The sequence below is a fragment of the Tachysurus vachellii genome, chromosome 14, assembly GCF_030014155.1.
Source record: "Tachysurus vachellii isolate PV-2020 chromosome 14, HZAU_Pvac_v1, whole genome shotgun sequence".
NCBI lineage: Eukaryota > Metazoa > Chordata > Actinopteri > Siluriformes > Bagridae > Tachysurus > Tachysurus vachellii.
The window spans coordinates 10,724,990-10,730,460 of record NC_083473.1 but is presented as its reverse complement, the minus strand read 5'-3'; the positions used below and the strand labels follow the sequence as shown (position 1 = coordinate 10,730,460).

Genomic DNA, 5,471 nt, shown 5'->3' with positions numbered 1-5,471 from the left:
GTCTAATAAAGACAGCGCTTTGTGTTTATATACCTTTGGTCTTTGTGTCTGTTTTTAAGCAAGTGTTATATTACTGATTATAGCATGAATTTAGTTTACGATACGAGGATACTCGTTTTATTTTCATCCCATTAAAATCAGATGTGGCTCAAACGATGGTGTGATTTTTGAGTCTCAGAAATTGTAGCACAGATATAAAAAGATTTCCTCTAATGCTTAAGGAAATGCACATCCTGTTCAACCAGGACAGTGTACTTTCAGTATGAGCTCATAGCTCACATATGATCGTTTGTGCATTCCAAATCATCACATATGCAGAACCTCTTGAAGATAATAATATAATAAGTATCACATGATCTGCACACACTAATATTTACCCTGTCTTTTATAATAACAGGTGAGCAATTAATGATCTGTTTCTCATCCAGTTTACATTCTAGCAAAACAAGATTTGCTTTCCCTTTGTTGCAAAATTTTAAATTTATCTAATTTAAATCTGATAAATATGGAAAAGCGAGTTCATTGCACATAGTTTAATATACTACTGTTCAATACTCTCAAACCAACAGTAATATAATCATAAGTGCATTTCTGCTTGATCCATTCTTAACTGGCTGTTTTGCTATTATGATCAATCATGGAAAATCAGATTAGCGTGATAGCATCAGGGAACTGTCTGATGGCTAAAGGAAGCTAAACCTCAAATCCCTGCATCTCTCAGAATGACAGCATGTGTCAGTCCTTCCTATCAACCAACACAATTCACTATCTACACAGGATATGGGAAGGAAAACAAGGTAAAGGACACAGTACTCCTCTCTGATAATAAGGTAGATGAATACTTTTGTCTCATATATTTGTGAGGTATTGCTACACAGGAAGGTCAACAATTCAGCAAGTTTTATCTCATCACACTGCATATGGTAGACACTGGTGCTAGTCATATACGTCTCAACCTAAATTCCACATGGAGATCACATGAAAAGTAAACACGCTATAATCAATAGCCATAAAAAGGTAAACTTGTATACACAAACTTTTTGTAACCTTTCATGTTTAAAGGTAAAAAGAATATGTTAAAATCTAAATACAGTGGCATGTAACAATAAGACACGCTATCTGTTTTACGATATCTTATAATGTTAATGGATAAGTGAGGAATGCAGACACAATGACAATCTGATACCAAAGCTCTGTGTTTTGGATAATACGCGATATTGTCAGGAAAATCAGCCAACGCACTGCAAACTCTATGCAAATCAACCCAGTGTGATAGTGGTCTTATACTCATTTGAATGAGCCATGATAAGGCATGCAAAAAATAAATAAATAAATTACATTAAACACTGATCGAGAACTTTCAGCGCCAGTACTAATAGCAAGGAGTGACGCAAAAACATTTAAAATAATAAATACATACAAAATTAATACACAATTCATGTTTATTATACAGTTGAACAGCAGATTTTATCTTGCCAACTTAGTATCATTTACCCAAATCAAAATGAGTCTTGTTACATTAAAACAGAAAGAATTATTTACTTTAAGTCCCAAGTAAGTTCCTTCATGTTGGCTATACTTCTGGACTGTTTGGATGACTGCTATAATACATGAGCTATACATCTTTAGATATAAAATATTTAACAACTACATGAAAGTTATATTATAGTTCAGTTATAGACATATATCAGTTATGGCCATGGGTAGTATATACACTACCATACTACAAATAGTTAATTAACTAGCTTAGGGCCACACTTAAGCCAAACTATTGTAAGACATAACTTCTTAAACCCTGACTCACCCATACTTACACTCCTTACATACCTTTCTTATTACTCACTATAGCTACTGTACAAACTATAGTCACATATAGACAAATATGCTACTGTAATAACGTAGAGTCACATAAATCTACTTTAGTAGGTTGTGGCCAAATCTAGGCTTTTCTACTGCAATCATTTAGGATCCCATCGTTTACATTACTGTAATAATGTATGTGCTAACCCGGACACCTTCCCAGGATGAACCATAAATGGCCAAAGCTGGTGCTACATCTGATTAAACTTATTTAGTCAGATGATCTTGGCTTTCAGTACACTTAGGTGTGACTTTTGGATTGGATTGAATTGGAATGAAAACCTGCATCCACACCAGTCACCACTGGAGTATAATGGACAACATTGTATACTATACTATAATGTATAGCCATATATAAACATATTCTGTAATAGTGTATAGTCACATGTAGTCTATATTACAGTAATAATATAGTTTAATAATAATAATAATATAGTTTAATAATATAGTTTATACTACTTATGTAAGGTTTGGAATAGATTGGTGTACGTTATACAACAGTAAACTATGGTTACATGCACGATATAATAGAAATAATGTCGGCTAAAATATGTCGGCTAAAATAAAATAACAAAGTACGGTCAAACATAGGCTTTACTACTGTAGTAAAGTATGGGGGTATGTGGTAGCCTAGTGGTTAAGGCTTTGGACTACAGATCAGAAGGTCATGAGTTCAAATCCCAGGTCCACCAATACATGGTTGCATTCATCCATCCACCCATCCATGCATTTCGGCCATATTACTGCAGCCACGTATGATTACATATACGTCATTCTAATGCAGCAAGATATGGCATCAGAATAAACTACTTGCTTATATGCAGATTTAATTTAACAGCTGCAATAAAGCAGAAGCAATTCATTTAGAGTAGTAAGTCCTATTCAATTGATATGTACACGACTACTATAACTGAGATGGTGTTAGTTCAGTGGAGTATAGATGGAGTATTCTAATGGAGACGGTGTTCAGTGGAGTTAAATGGTGTATTCTAATCTAGACGGTGTACAGTAGAGTATAGATGGAGTATTCTAACGGAGATGGTGAGTGTTCAGTGGAGTATAGATGGAGTATTCTAATGGAGATGGTGAGTGTTCAGTGAAGTATAGATAGAGTATAGATGGAGTATTCTAATGGAGATGGTGAGTGTTCAGTGGAGTATAGATGGAGTATTCTAATGGAGATGGTGTTCAGTGGAGTGTAGATGGAGTATTCTAATGGAGATGGTGTTCAGTGGAGTATAGATGGAGTATTCCAATGGAGATGGTGTTCAGTGGAGTATAGATGGAGTATTCCAATGGAGAAGGTGTTCAGTGGAGTATAGATGGAGTATTCCAATGGAGAAGGTGTTCAGTGGAGTATAGATGGAGTATTCTAATGGAGACGGTGTTCAGTGGAGTATAGATGGAGTATTCTAATGGAGACGGTGTTCAGTAGAGTATAGATGGAGTATTCTAATGGAGACGGTGTTCAGTAGAGTATAGATGGAGTATTCTAATGGAGACGGAGTTCAGTGAAGTATAGATGGTGTATTCTAATGGAGATTGAGAGTGTTCAGTGGAGAATAGATGGAGTACAGTAAAGTACAAATAGACGGTGTACAGTGGAGTACAAATGGAGTATTCTAACGGAGACGGTGTACAGTGGAGTATAGATGGAGTATTCTAATGGAGACGGAGTTCAGTGAAGTATAGATGGTGGATTCTAATGGAGACGGTGAGTGTTCAGTGGAGTACAGATGGAGTATAGATAGTATATAATGGAGTATAAATGGAGTACAGATTATGTATAGATGGAGTACAGATGGTATATAAATGGTGTATAGATGTACATGTGACCTGGAGCACGTACGCGCGTTACACAGTAAAATACCCACAGAAAAGGAGAAGCAGTTTCCGGTGAGACCCATTAAACAAATCTCCAGTGGCTTTTCTTTCAGTGCTGAAGTGAAGCTGAAGTCCGAGAGGCATCCAAAAGCTGGTTAGCCGCTGTCACACGCACAGTGGAGCGGAGAACAGGCGCAGTGTGCGTTAGTCAGTGGCTTACCTGCCTTCAGAAAGTCTGCGACGTGCGGGAACCCTGCGGGAACCACAGAGCACTTAAACACACGTACATATCACTGAATGACACTGAAACAACAAACATTAGGGTTTTATTCGTCTGGTTTAAATATAAATGATTAGATAAACACAGGTTTGGCTGCACGTGCAACCACTGGACCAATAAGTGGCTCGTTTGGGGGAATAAAATTAATTAGAGTTTAAAAATAAATGTTAAATTAAAAAAATGTATTTATTAATATCACTGCACAATTATTGTATTTGAAATAATCCTAAAAATATATAAATATATACACACAGACAAATAAGAAGAGTTAAGTATAATATTATAGAACAACAAAAGCATTTCAAAATGAAAATGTTTTATTTTATTTCATTACCAGGGAAAACTTTGAAACAATTAAAGAAATAAAATGATCTCTTACTATAATTAAAGAAATAAAATGATCTCTTACTATAATTAAAGAAATAAAATGATCTCTTACTATAATTAAAGAAATAAAATGATCTCTTACTATAATTAAAGTCAGTTACTCACCACTCAAGTTTTCCATACAACAGCACCAATAAAAAGCAAGTGGTTCGCCCATTTAAAACGTGTAAAACAAATTGCTACTGGTCACGTTTTAATTAAACAGTTTCTTAATAAAGTAGCATTTATAAAAGGTTCACAAGAAGAGCGCAAGAAGTTCAGCTCACTTGCGCTCCACCTACCCTGCCCACTCCTCTGCATCTGCAACCTGACCTGCTTATGCAAATGAGAGTTTTTTCCGTTATAATAATTAGCCAATAGTAAACCAATGTTTCTAGATTAACCACGCCCTTCGAATACAATAAACAAATAGCGTGCTTTGAGAGGCGGGCACTATGACACATACTGTTCGGTTAACTCTGTCTGAGTTATGCTGGGGTGCGGTGCGTTCGGTTCTGCACGTCTTACTTTGGGACTGAACCATTTTTTACTCTGATCGTTTCTTGACTTTAGCGAGGTTACTATTTAATTCGTTCGATATCAGTTGTTATTTGTTTTATACATACGGTATGTGGTGTAAGTTCAGCGACAGGAGACAAGGTTTTCATTTATTTGTGTGATTTGTGAAAAATGGCTCCCCTCGCCGCCAAAAGAAAGTGGTATGACTCAGTTTGCTTGTGTACCGCGTTGCCATGAAGCTGGTGTGGATGTGCACGTAGCAAGGATACAGTGGCGAGAGAGGGAGAGAGACATAGGGACTATTAAAGAGAGAGAGAGACAGACATACAGACATGGGGGAAACGATTTCAATAAAACGAAATGACAGAATTTTTGAGATGAGGATTTTCCATATGTAAATTTATATATATATATATATATACAATTTAAATAAACAAATATTAAATAAATATAGAATTATATACATTTGTAATTCTTTAAAAAAATCAAACATGACAACACATAGATTCATTTTCTTTCCACTACCCTGAAAAATACAAATATTTATTATACAGCATGAGAAAAGCCAGTTTTGCTGTACATTGTTCCTGTACATTATTTATTAAAATATTTAAAAACCAAG

The 5,471-nt window shown here is 35.4% G+C and overlaps 1 protein-coding gene and 1 long non-coding RNA gene across 2 annotated transcripts in view; both read right to left on the bottom strand.

Annotated features, from left to right (window-relative positions):
- The window catches only part of thg1l (tRNA-histidine guanylyltransferase 1-like), a 427,208-nt gene that overhangs the window by 344,443 nt on the left and 77,294 nt on the right, over positions 1-5,471 (bottom strand). The window lies entirely within an intron of this gene.
- Positions 1,425-4,645, bottom strand: LOC132857422 (uncharacterized). The gene is made up of 2 exons (XR_009649540.1): positions 4,457-4,645; positions 1,425-3,937 (listed from the first exon to the last, which is right to left on the bottom strand). It is a non-coding gene; the product is annotated as an uncharacterized LOC132857422 (long non-coding RNA).